This window comes from Manacus candei, unplaced genomic scaffold (genome assembly GCF_025592945.1).
Source record: "Manacus candei isolate 608988 ecotype Guabito, Panama unplaced genomic scaffold, ASM2559294v1 h1tg000003l, whole genome shotgun sequence".
NCBI classification, from domain to species: Eukaryota; Metazoa; Chordata; class Aves; order Passeriformes; family Pipridae; genus Manacus; species Manacus candei.
The window spans coordinates 6,413,949-6,427,871 of record NW_026138051.1 but is presented as its reverse complement, the minus strand read 5'-3'; the positions used below and the strand labels follow the sequence as shown (position 1 = coordinate 6,427,871).

The window sequence follows — 13,923 nt, the reverse complement described above, 5'->3', positions numbered from 1 at the left end:
AGAAAAACATTAAATAGTGAAAATTCTACACACTCTTAAGTTAAAACCATATCTAAACAGACCACTCAACCCAAACTTTCCCTGGCTTGGTAATAAGAGCTTTGTCAGCTGTTGGTTGTTGGTGTCATTTGTATAAATGCAAAACACTACCTGCTCCTTGCAAACATGGAACAGGCTGTTCAGGTGCTCTACTTTAGGTCATGGGATACCACTAGAAACTCATAACCATTTTCAGTTTTCACCTAAACTCTATGTTCTGAGTGCCTTCAGGTGTTTGAATGATGCAACACGCTGCCAAACACTGTGCCTGACAAAAAGTTTTGAAGTGTACTCTAGGTTAAAGCTGCTTTAAAGCCTCAAGTTTAAAGCTTCTGCAATCCAGTATTCAAAGCTTAACGTTCTGAAAGATAAATCTACTTAATGCTATGCACATTACAAAAATATTTCTCATTTTCAGCTAAATAAGGAAAGTTATAAACTAAGAGGTAATATGTAACAACTTTATTACACTAACTGTTCTGTCTGAGGAACACCAATGAATTACCTTAGAGAAACAGAAATCTTATCTACTATGACCTTTCAGGGAATAGAACACCCTCTCCTTTACCTTGCCAGTGTTTGGGCACAGACCATGAATCACAAAGGTAGGAAACAGCTGGTGTGGTAACATGATCTGGACAGAGGCTTACAGTTACTTCTGACCATTCTGTGTATGTGATTATCATTCATCAGACTGTCTTTGAACATTCAAATAACCTGCACTCAGCCCAAGGACAGAACGAGTTTTTATCTTCAGTTTTGTCAGACAAACTCCCAGGCTGTTTATCACACACTCTCTTCCTCAGCTGAGTCCATGGAGCTGTAATGGTCACTGCATAGGTGCTTAAAGACATGCAGGAACAGCCCAGCCAGATGGAGAAGTGACAATGCCAGAAGGGCAAAAAGTAGAACACTCACACAAACAGGATGCTCTCCATAGTCTTCTAAGGCATAAACTTGCTCCAATCCCTGTTCCAGCTCCATGTTCTCAGTCTGCTTTTTATTTAAACACAGCAAGCTTAGTTTCACTTTCCAGTTGTTCCTCTTCCCTGTGGTGATACATTTCATAATGAAAGCACTTTTGACCAAGTTCAAACAGTGGAGCTCATAAAAATACAAAAGCATTTCCATGCTTATGAAATAAACAGATTATCCATTTTCATAATGAAAATCAAACACATCTATCAAACAAAGGCACAAAACCAAGGCTATCAAGTTCAGTATTAAATTACCCAGTGCAAATACACTATATGAATCAGCAGTACATACAGCTCTCTTCATGGAAAGTAATATGCAAAATGACAAACTAATGGGCTACTATAGGCAGACAGAAACTACTCCATCCTTCCTTCTTCTACATCTGGTGCAAAAAGATAACATACCTCCCAAACTAGGATCTCTTCTTTCTCTTTCATTTTTCCTTTCTATTGCTGTATCACTTTACTGTTATTGGATAATCCCACTAGCTGCAGAATTAGTCTCAACTCTTCTACATAACATTCAAAGCTATAGAAAATACTGTTATAAAACTACACTTTACCTATACAGTATTGCAATTCTTTAAGTATATGAGTTTTCATTGTGAAAGAAGACCAAAACAAAAACTACCATATTAGGAACAGAAAAGAGGCTAGAGAAGTTAGTACTTGAAGCAATTTTTAAGATGCAACACAACTTCAGCAAATTTCTTTGTTGAATTGACACAAACGTGACCTCAGTGTAACACTCCAAAAGAGAAGTGAATACAGTGCAAGAAGCCCTCTGGTTCTCTGTCTGAGTCAAGTTTAGGTTCATGGCAGCTAACTCAGTCCAGATCTGGACTGTGGTGATCCCAGCTGGGCTTCTGGGAACTTCAGCTGTTCCTCTGGGCTGCAGATTTTGCAGGCAGCCAGTTATATATAAGCTTTGAGTTGCACAGGCTGTGTGACAGAGCTCCACACAAGTGGCACAGCGAGGGTGGCAGCATCACCTTGGTTTAGTTTGGCTGACACAGAATTATTTGCACTGTAGCTTTGTAATAAGAACTTTAACCAAGCCTGAAATTAGAGCTACACACAGAAAATGAGCTACTGGTGAACAAAGTAGCCTCCAGCAATTTGTTGCTGCCCCAGCCTTTACAAGCTTAGTGTGTCCACGGAAGTGCATTAGGGAAAAAAGGCAATCAGAAGCTATAGCATGAAAACTAGCCCACTTTTATCTTTATTGAAAGAAAAAAACCCAAAAAATTAAACACCAAAAAACACTCAAATAAAAACCCACCACCCACTCCTCCATTCCCAACCACTTATTAAAATTTTACTGCGGATTCATTTTATACATTCCCAAACACTTTAATAGGCATAATTTATTATTTGTGGGAGGTCAGGAGTTAGTAATCTTCCTAATCCAAAGTGGCTCTGTGGTACAGGAAAAAAGCAGCTGGCTGCCAAGTTGTCATCTTAAGCTATCAAACAAATGCCCTCATTCATAAATTTGTGGGGTTTTGCTGTGAGCCAACACTCAGCGTGTCACGATATGCAGCTTCCAGCTCCTCAACCTTAACCAGAATATTTGAAGTAGTGCCATTCCACAGGCTGCTCAACTCCTCTAGCTTCCAAGACAAAACATTTAATAAGAATGACTCACTGTGTATTCTACTTATCAAGTCCTTTAGGTAAACTGAACTTAAAATAATCTCTTCAAAAACTATTGCGTGTGTGACTACTGGAGAGGAAACAACAAAGCACCCACTGGATTGCTTGGGTAAGGTGAAGTGTTCCAGTAAATCTGACCAATTACATCAATTTGCTTTGATTTTTTTTTTCAGCAAGATACTTGCATCCTCTTACCTGGAAGGACAATACAAGCTCCATGTAGTCTTACCCAGCTCCCTTCAGGCCCAACACACCCAACAGGACACTGATATCAGCACTCATTTAAATATGCAAAGACTCCTTCTGCCCTGTGTGCCACCTGCCCCAAACATGAGCAATAAAACAGTGAACTGCAACCTGAGAAATTACATCAAACACTTTGCAGTACCTGCCTAACGGGACAGTGAGTGTGCTTCCTATGCCACCGAGTGTGAGGAACTGACACTGCTCGTTATTTGCAGTCTGATGTTTCTCTAAACACATCTTAGGGTGCTTTTTGGTTTAAGTGGTACAGGTGGCTCCTAGAGCACAGAAACACACATAATAAGTAAGTTACTGTTTTGTAAATTTTGAAATCTTTAATCAGCCTTGTAGGCAGATAAGCAATCACTACATGAAGCAAAAATTTATTTATTTTGAGAAAGTTCTTGTTTTAGCAAACATTGTGGTATCTGAAGCTTGCTATTGAGCTGAGTAAGCTGCATGTAGAATGAGCAACTTGGCTGCTCAGTCTCCAGAAACACAGCACAACTTTAGGTTTCTCTTAAAAGACCACTGAATTTCAGGCTCATCAGTACATCTTATCCTAAACCAAGAGGTATAGCTCTTATGTTAGAGCAGAGCACCCAACATAAAAAATGCAAGGACAGAAATCAACAGGTGTGTCCAGTGGATGCTGTGGAGAGCAGAGATGATGGAACGAAGAACATCAGGCTCTCTCCAATGCCTACAGCAGGCTTGTGGTGGGACCTGCCTGCACTGGGCATAGTGTCAGCCCCTCCAAAGCTGGGGGCCTTTGGGTTCCACAGCAAGACATGGCCATGCTGGAAAATATTCACAGGAAAACCTATCAGATATATCAGCATGGCAATGTTTCTCTCTGTAAAAGCCTTTGTGCAACTGAGGGATAGGAAGAAAAATTCACTTGCACTAGCAGACAGTTAAAGCAAACCTAACACAAGTGTTAAAGCTGTTCTTGCTGTCTGCAGAAAGATTCTCTGGCAGCTGTGAAAGAGGTGCCTCAGGGCACACGTGTGCTCTGCAGAAATCATTTATTTGCTTTATATTTCTTTTCCAAGGAACTGAACTGGGAAATACAAACATGCTGATAACTACCAACAGGGAACAGAATTTTTCTTTGTGGTATCCCATACTTAATATTACAATTTATTCAGTTCCTCTATTTTTCTTGATCTGTGAGTGAGATTTGTGCAAACAAGGCCCTTAAAAGGGCCTAAGGGTCACTTACAGTTATACAGCTATTTTATGTGCTACCCTCCATCTCTGACAGTGAGCAGTGTAGGTGATGTACAAGGGGTGCATCACTTACAGCAATGCCAAAGGCCTGGTGGGCAGAGGCTGAAATACAACTGTGTGGGGATGGAAGGAAATACATGGTGAAATAAGCAGCAGCACGTGGATGCTTGACATTTGTTTTCAGTTGTGTCATTTAAAGGTCAAAATTTCATCAAAGAAATGAAGGTGTTTAAGCTCTCAGTCCCCAGTAACACAATCCCTGTGATGTCAAACCCCACACGGCTGCTTAGTGGGCACTACTGACACTGCCAGAGCCAAGCCTTGCACCCATGGCACTCTCCTGAGGCCTGTGTTTTCCATGGAAGAACAGCACTCAGTAGGAATCTCAGCTAAAGGCACTATTACCACTCAAGTTACTTCTCCAAAGTTACACAGCAAACACACAAACAAGCAGCATCATAAACCAGACACCAAACTGCTGACATGGAGTCAGTGCACGTACAGAGGAAAACCTCAGTGCAGGTGCGGCGCAGGATGCACATCTTGGGGCCTACAACGTGCAGAACAGCGGCTCAGGAAACAAAACAACCATCCTTTCATGTCCCTGCAATCTACTGCTGTGTCTCCTAGAAGGTATTCAGTGTCATTTAAATTTAAAATGCTACACAGTTCAGTGGAGCACATAGCTAAGTGAAACAAAGATCAGAGTACACTGTACTAATACTACTTTCACCTTAAAATGGGTTGCACTGTATTGTAAAATAGTTTAAAAAGAAACAAACAAAACCCAGGTCTGCTCTACAGACCTAATAAGTACTTTTGCAAAACATAACCATTAGCTAGATGTTAAGAAAACTTTTACATGTTGGCCATGCTTATGCTACAGCAAAAGTACAATGGGTAGGCTAAATGTGTCATTAACGGATGACTTTAAAAATATTTACTTATAATAAGTTTAAATAACTTTTTAAAAAGAAATTGTACACAAGCATTTCTGTCACTGTCTTGGTACTGCTCACTTAAAATCCTATTTTCTCTAGTAAGGAGAGTTCAAACAGAACACTACTTCAGTGTTATTCAAATGATAATTTAAACATCTCTTTAATTAGTATAAGTTGTGAGAGAACAAGTACTGGGATGTAATGTGCTATTTTAAGCCTGTCCTTGCCATGTCAACTTGTTTCTAATTTCACAGGCTTTCAAGCATACCTAGTTTTTTAAAAAATCAATATAAACATTATTATTCTAAGTACCATTATACACCTATGCTATAGAACATTCCTGATTATCAGCGCTTGGAAATATGGGCATTAGAAGTGATCAGCAAAAATCAGGAGATGAGCTGCAGCATCATCACACAGTTTAAAGTAAAACAGATGTACATACAGGTATTCTGCTCTGGGTTTTGACACTTAACAGCTGCCATTGCCAGACCAATGAATTTATAAATAAGAACTTTAAAAGAAATATAAATCTACTGCCTAATAGGCAAGTTGCAAGGATGCTTTTAAAAAAAGATGCTCTACTGATGAAACAGTAACACACTCTAGGAAATCAACAGTCACAGCAATGTAAATTGAAGGAAGTCCTAGTTCATTAGTTTTGTCCTCACTGAACAACAGTGGTATTCAAGTATAACAGATTTAAGTGTCTCGGATTTAAAGTGATAACTCAGGATCTACCTGGGATCACTTTAAATCCGAGACTCTTAAATCTGTGATAATTAGTGGATCACTTTATCTCTACCTTGGAGATAAAGATATTTCACCTTGAAGCCCAGCAAACTCCCAGATGTACAATATCCAGTGATTTGGTATTAACTGTACTATAAAACCCATGCAAAAATTTAAATAACTAACTAAATAAAATTTAATATCTAGGATTCCTTAAAACCACTTTACTGAGGTGCAAAGTACTCTTTGATTTCAGTGGCAAGTCCACGTGCTTAGTTCTATCTGAAGCAAAGAAAGAGGGAAACAATTCCTCACATCCTTCACATTACACAGCTGTTAATCCAAAAGCAAAGCAAATAAAATGCACATTGACTTTTTGAAGCAGCAGCTCCAACCTCACTTCCATCCTAAGCAATTCACATACATAAGCTTTAAAAATCATCCATTATACAAACTGACAATCTGGCAACATGTTGGCTGAAGGAAAACACTTCCCACCCCTCCCAGTCCAATGCCCACAATCACCTTTCCTTGCTTGTTCTTCCCCTCCACTTCCCCAGATTGCCTGTACTATTTATTTCCTTACTGAAAAATGGCTCAATGTGCCTCTGAGTTTTCTGCTATATTTGGGATATAACTAACTGCTATATTTGAGATACAAATAACTCTCTAGCCAATTTTACCAACACGCCTCACACCCACACCGAACACCCCTCATATCGAACCCCTGCAGAAACATAGAAACTGAAGGGGTTGGAACGGACCCTAAAGATTATCTCATCCCAACGCCCCTGCCATGGGCAGGGACACCTTCCACTAGACCAGGCTGGCTCAAGGCCTCATCCAACCTGGCTTTGAACACTGCCAGGGCATGGGGCATCCACAACCTCCCTGGGCAACCTGTTCCAACGTCTCACCTCACTCACAGTAAGAAAGAAGATGAAGTTGAAGCCAGCCCCCAACTCAGTCCTTACTCAGACGCTCCTCTGGGCCGTGGCAGCACAGGTCAGCAGCAGCACAGTAACCCCAACAGCAGACAGGCTTCCTATCTAGGGCAACAACAACAGCACAAGGAATTTCCACCCCCACCATTCATTCCTAACCTCTGTATCACGCACCTGGTCAGGTAAATAGTGTTATGCACATCTGGCACATGACCAAAGCTGTATCTTGACTATGAGTGCACTTTATATGAAGTATCAGGTATTAGGAACTGATAGCCCTGAGAAGAAGCAGGGCTGGGAAAGCAGACTTGCTGTAGTTTAATTTCTGTCCAACTGTTTCTGCTGAGCTCAATGCAGGTCCCACTAGGACCTTCAGCAGAGAAGGAAAGTGAAGCCACAGCTCCCAGGCAATTCTGGCCACTGGCCAAGTCTTTTTCCATACAGTGTCTTTTAGTTCGTGTCCATATAAAACAAGCAAAAACAACTTGCAGCTCCAGCATATCCAGGATTAAGGCAAGGTCCTCCCATCCACCACTCAGACCACAAAGAACAGTCTAAGAAAGGGCCCTGGTGCTGTCAGGCTCCATGGCCACCACAGATCATGACAGAAACCTGTCACACCAGTCCCAGCATGTGTTTTACTTTCAGTGTAGAATAAGTTACTCTGAGTGAGTGTCCACAGAAGGAATAACCAGTGCTGTGTTCAGCTTTCCTTTGTATGTGCCTGTCTGCAGAGTTCAACATTTTGAGGAAACACGCAGTTTCTAGGACTGTCAGCAGATTACGGGCACTCCTAATTCCCCTCCCCACCCCCAACCAAAAAAACAAGGAAACAAAAGGAACAGCAAAGTACTAATAATTCCTATCCACTGTAAAGCATAGCTCTACCAGCAGAGGAGAAATACTTTCTTAAGCTTTTCCTTCTATACAGCTAGTCTATTCCAAATGGCAATGTGAAGGAGAGCAACCTCAGTTACAAGGAGGACAAGAGGCAACTTTGGAACAAAGATGAACCAAAGCAGTCACTTTGCAGCTGCTCTATAACGCAGGAAAATTAAACAGTGTGGCCAGCTTTTGAGATATGCCTTCCACAAAAAAGGTGGAAGACATTGCACCATCTAAATAGCATTCCAAACTATGAACAGACGGAACAAAACTGTAAATTTTGTTTCTCAGGAAATTGCTTTCCTCCTTCCATGCAACTTCCTTCTCTCCTGAGAAAACAAATGTCCTGAAGCACAGTGACCACATGCTTAGTGGAATACACAATGAAGATCCCTTAATGATTAACTCCAACTGTTTTTTAGCTTAAGCAATGCCTTATTCAGAAGAGCTTTCTTATAAACAAGCCCTCATTCATTTGTCAAGTTAACTACCTAACTCTATTTATCATTAACTTCAATAGATTTTGCATGTTTACTTGGCTCAGGCTACTGTTTGGTATTTAATTTTAATATTAACTTCATTTAAAAGAGGCTGTATCTATTTTACTAGATATATATCTTAACAGATATCTTGGCATATACCTGTATGCAATGCCTTGCTGTAGTGATTGGCTCCAGAGTGGTTTCTCTAGTGTTATAAAAGGGCTGAAGCATAACCCTTACTACAGGAGAAGGTGTCATCTCTTGAACTCTAATTATGCTGCAAATTCATAGCTGCTGCTGTTGGATTATTCAATCAGCAGACTTGCAGTATATGTTCCAGAGTGTTAAAGGTCATACATGAGTAAATTTTGCATGAGATGCAAACACCCAAATAGTGTAGACCTCATGAAACCCTCACCACAGGAGGGTTCCTGGGGGCACATCGTCTGTTTTAAGTTCATACAGTTCTGTAGTTTAAGACAACAACGAAGGGGAACTGATAAATACAAAGAAATGAAAGCTATGTTAAAAATGCATTAAATATTTTCCAAAATAACTTTTATGTGGAAATATTTAAGGCTTCTGTAGAACTGCATTGAAATACAAACTTTGTATGCGTGCACAAAAAGCAGAAGAAAAAAAAGCACGAAACCAAACTTGGCTAACTGTGTCTTATTTGGGAGAAAAAATTGGTTTGGAGATTTATTTGTTTAAAACTTAAGATTTTCACATCTTCAGAAAAAAAAAAAAGAACGATGGCTTTAATCATTGCAGTTAGTCTGAGATGCCAAATCATAAGGATCAAACAGTAGAATCTAAAGGAAAAAAAAATCATATGTTTCTATGGCCTGTCTGTGGCTTTATTTGCTAATTTTTGCCCTTGAAATTGGCAAGACCACAATTGCAAGTTTGTCTACAACAGTAAATGACAAAGCATGTCATATTCTTATTTTTATGCTGCAACAGTCCAAGATGAGAAGAGCAAACAAGTAAGGACAGACATTATCCTTACCCTGACAATCCTCTTTTACCACCCTCAGGGACTACAGCTCTCCATTTACTTTATATAAAGCAATCCTTAACTGACACCAAATTTCTCTGTAACCTCCATCTATATTTACTGAGCATCCTCACTGAACTATTTAGTACTATAACTCTTTTTTTTCCTAACATAATTTAATTTTTCATATTTAATTTTTGTTTTCCCAAAAGTTATAAGCTATATGCTATACTATATGCTAAAATTATTACTGGGCAAACAGCAGCACTAGATCAGCAGAGGTCTGTGCAGCCGAGGCAGGGGTGTTGGGCAATGCACATGCACTCGTTTCCCAAATTATCTTCAAAAATGCACGGAGTGGATGTTGTAGAACACCAAAAAGCAAAATTTATCACAGGACAGCAGAAATATTCATCCCGTTTCTTGCTCTCCTCTAACAGGTGCTCCTGTGACGTGGCCCAGAGAAGCATGCGCTGAGCGGTGCAATCACCTCTCCTGATCAGCATCAGCCCATCTCCCGAGCCCAGCTCCTCCTCTGCATCCCGGCGGGGGCGGGGGGCTCGGGGAGGGCGAGAGCCCCGCCGGGGCACCGGGCAGGGCCCCGGGAAGGCCTCGACAGCGCCCGGGGATGCGGCTCCCGCCCGGCGCCGAGGGACGGAGGGACGGGAGCGGCGGCAGCGGGTCCGGCCGACGGCGGGAGCGACCCCGCTCGGCCCCGCGGGCTGAGGAGGGGATGGAGAACTGCGGGAGAAGCCGGAGCTGCGGGGGAGCCCCGAGCGGAGCCCCGGCCCGGTGCTGCGCTGGCACGGGCAGCGGCGCTCCCGCCCGGGTTCAGCCGGGGCCGCCGACCCGACTCCCGCTCGGCACCTCCGGGCTGCCTTTTGGGGCCAGCACCCGCTCCGGGCAGCGGCCCGGGCCGCTCCTGCCCGCCCGGACCGGGGCGCCGAGCCCCGGCACATCCTCCCGGCCCGGCCCCCGGGAGCCGCGGCCGCAGGGAGGGACCTGACCCCGGGTAACCCCCGCTCCCTCCCGGCTGACCCGGCCGCCCCCGCCCCTCTGGGAGCCCCCGCGGGCCCACCTGGCCCGGGGGCAGCGCCAGCCCCGCATCCCTTCCCCGTGCTCGGGGAGACCCTCCCGTCCCTCGCCCGTCCTCATGCGCGGAGCGACCCTCCCGCCCCTCGCCGCGCCGAGATGCTGCCGAGGGGCAGAGCGAGGGCACCGCACCGGAGCTGCTCTGCCCCGGCCCGGCCCGTTCCGTTCCTTCCCCGGCCATCCCACACTCACCGCTGCCGGCGGAGATCGCGGCGGTACCGGCGGCGGTACCGGCTGCTAAAATGGCTGAGGGCGCGGGGGAGGAGCGAGCCCCGCTCGCTGCCGCCAGTGCCGCCCAATCCACCCGCCGCCGCCGTGACGCGCGGGGAAGGGGCGGGGGCGGCCGGGCCGGGCCCCGCCGGGCGGGGGTTGGGGGGCCCCGGTCCTGGTCGGTGCTCCGGAGATGTCTCGGGGTGTCTCGGGGTGTTCCCGGTTCGCAGTGGGTGGAAGGGGTGTCACGGACACCAGGCCGCGGGCCCTGACCCGCTGCGGGGCCTGTTGGTGCGGTGTAAAGCTCCCGGGAGCCGAGGGGCTCTCGGGCCTACGGGCACGTGGCAGAGCAAACCCCCGCCCTCACCCGGAGCCCCGGGCACAGCCCCTGCGCTCCCGAGCGGGTCCGGCCGCGAGCAGCAAGGCCCCCGGTCCGGATCTTTCAGGCTGGAACAGACAGCTCAGAGGTTTGTATCCCACTTTTGTCTCCTGACAAACTGGAGACCACCAAAGCGGAGGCAGAGGCCCCCTTGGTCTTTGTTCAGAACAGGAGAAATGCGTTTAAGCGGCAGCGCTGACGAGAGCAACTGGGATTACTCACAGTGTGGTTCAAAAAGCCAGAGGCTACAAATATCCCCATGATTCATGCAAGAGTTTGCCAGATGGTTTTTCATGTTTTGGAGTCTGAGGCTTCTTCAGAAGAGAACTGGCACAAAATAACTTGCTTTTGACAATGCCACTTCTTAATAACATTTAAAGGAAGAGGAAACATTCCATGTTCCATCTATGCCAAGCAGAAGTCCAGCACTATCCTCCCCCGCCCCATATGGACTGGGACAGAGTGTGAAAAAGCAAAATTAGCAAACAAGCCATTGCTATAATTGGTAACAGGAGTTTGCTCCCATAAAAGACAACACCTTGCAGGATGCTAAAATGTTCTGCCAACAACTGCACATGCAATGTCAACGTTGTATTTAATAATTCTCATTCTTAGAGAAGCCAAAAGCACATCACTTCCTCGGATGGAGGCTGAGCTGAATCACTGTGTGGGTTTTGCTCTGCTTGGACTATATGACACTTGGGGCAGTGTTATACTCTCACTTTGTTCTAATTTGTTTCAAACCCCATTGCTTTGCTTAATGTCAAATCATCACTAATGAGAGGACCTGGATTGCACAAGATGCCCAAAGGCATATCTATTTCATGCAGACTAAATACTTTTTTGATCTAACCTTCCAAAATACTTTGGAAAGGTTGGGCAAACCAACTTGCCACGATTTTTTTTTTTCCAACTAAAAGGCTGACACATGAGCCTATTTTCTAAATCTTTCTCTTAAACAGTACATGGGTAAGAAAAACTATTTTGTACTCTCTATAGTCTTAAGTCTTGAATTAACTGAGCTTAGATTTACCATGATGCATCTGGCTAGTGTGTAAGGAAGCATGTCTTGTGCCTAAGCCAGCTGGAGCACTGGAGAGGCCACAATGGGTCAGATCAATGCCTGAGTTAGAACACGATGCTGTTTCTGGTGGTGTCTGGCCAGCCCCTGGGGAGATAAGAGCTGCTGCAGCTCAGAGACCTCGAGCTGGATGTAGCCTATTTCTGCTCTTGATAGACAATGGAAGAAAAATACAATTGCTTTCTTAATCCATATAAGCTTCCAGCATCTATGGCTTGATGTAGTTCCACAGGAACTTCATGATGGCTGGAAATCACTTCTGTAAGTTCTGTGCTTTCTGTCTGGTACTTCCATATGATGTGCCCTGACTTTTGCATTAATTAACCATGAATTATTATTCTCTCTGAACTGTCTCCATGCCACTCCTTGTTTTACAGATTTGTAACACAGATTCTTTGCACTATTACCTCATTCATCTCTCTTCTAGGCTGACAAGTCTCATGTTTTCCAGGTGCAGTTTCACAGTGCCTCCAATAAATTTAAGTTGGAGCTTCCATCTCTTTACTGCAGACTGTGTGTCCTTGCTCCCACATGGATTTCAAGTGCTCCAGGTTGTACACTTCTGCTGAGTGGAACTCTCCCCTCACCTCTCCCTTTATGCCCTCCTTATTGGAGACCTCACCAAGCCATGGGACCTCCTCATCAACCTCTTCTTGACCCTGAAAAAGCTGTGCCACAGCAAGAAGCTCAGTGGGGAACCCTGATGCCTGCAGGGTTTGTCCATCATGTCCCCAGGCCAGGCACCGCTGACTGACATCCAGGTTCAGTGGTGCTGTCAGGGATGCTCAAAAAAATGCTTTGTCTGTTTCAGAAGGATGAACATCCAGGTCAAACTAATAATCTCAGCAAAGTTGTAAACAAATTTTGGTTAATTACAATCTGAGGTGAAAGTATAACCTGTCACGTTATCATTAGAATAATGAGTCCTAAAGTTAAACTTACTACAGACAAGGTGTCCAGATGAAGAGTCAAATATACCTTGTTCTGTGGAGGCTTTAGAAACATCACCATGGGAAACCTTTTCTGCAGCTACAGGTATGCAAATGCCCACTTGAATTACATAGGATTTACTGATGTAGAAGTTGCTCTTTTGTTTGTCATAAGAAATACTTACATTTAAACCAGTTCTTCGAAAGCCTCCAAACATTCTTTTTTGAAAGCGAAGCAGAAACATTTGCTCTTTTTAAAAATAAATCTATGGTCAATCAATAACACCTTGAGGATAACTGTGATACTTCCAAAGGCTTCAAAACAGCAAGCTAAGAAAAGCCTATGGTCAGGAAGCTGACATTCAGTATAAGATGTCTGAAATGTCTTTGCAAACATTTTAGAGGAGTCTTCAAACAAAAATTAAAACAGCCTTTATATAACAGTAAGTCACGGTATCTTTAAAACCAAATCTGACTGGAAGGATTCTCATTTTCTCCCGTGTTGCAAGTGCTTTGTATTTTTCCAGTAAGAAACACCCAGCAATGACCTCTGTGGGATGTGATGAGTACAACAGCACTTCCCAGACAGTGAAATCATTCTGTACTGATGCTAATTTCCATCCTTATCACAGAAATCAAAAAGAGGAGAAAGGTGTGTTGAGGAGAGACGGAAGCCAAGGTCTAGAAAGTCTCTGGTTTTCAGCCACGATTCAGCACAAGGTTGGAGAGAGTCAACAGCTTCTCACCTCATTGCTGATATCAGCAAAGGGATTGCATAATGTTAGCACTTTTTATCTAAGTGGTAAATCAGTATCTGGAACCTTGTGAATTGTTTATTTATATTACGAGCAGTGGCTGGTGAAATCAGCTATTTCTTAAATACGAACCTGTTTCTTCACAGAGTGTACAGCTGGAATCAAAACAACAGAAAACAACTTTGTACACAACTCGGTCATTTTGGAGCAAGGACTCCCCCCGAAAAGTTGCCTGAGTTTTATCTCAGGCCGGTAAATTTTAATGTGTTCCTTTTTCCTTTTTTTTTGTTTTCAGTTGTATTTCTGCTATTTCTCAATAAACTTAGAGCACATCATTAAAAAGAA

The 13,923-nt window shown here is 43.8% G+C and overlaps 1 protein-coding gene across 4 annotated transcripts in view; it reads right to left on the bottom strand.

Moving 5' to 3' along the window:
* The window catches only part of ACSL4 (acyl-CoA synthetase long chain family member 4), a 36,004-nt gene extending 25,473 nt beyond the window's left edge, over positions 1 to 10,531 (bottom strand). For 3 of the 4 annotated variants that reach the window (XM_051787122.1, XM_051787132.1, XM_051787149.1), the window contains exon 1: positions 10,417 to 10,531. The gene's annotated coding sequence lies outside the window, so the exon portion shown is untranslated. Of the gene's footprint in view, positions 1 to 957; positions 1,089 to 10,416 lie in introns of all 4 variants that reach the window. The other variant, XM_051787140.1, reaches the window with a different exon arrangement.
* Between the last annotated feature and the right edge of the window lie 3,392 nt (positions 10,532 to 13,923).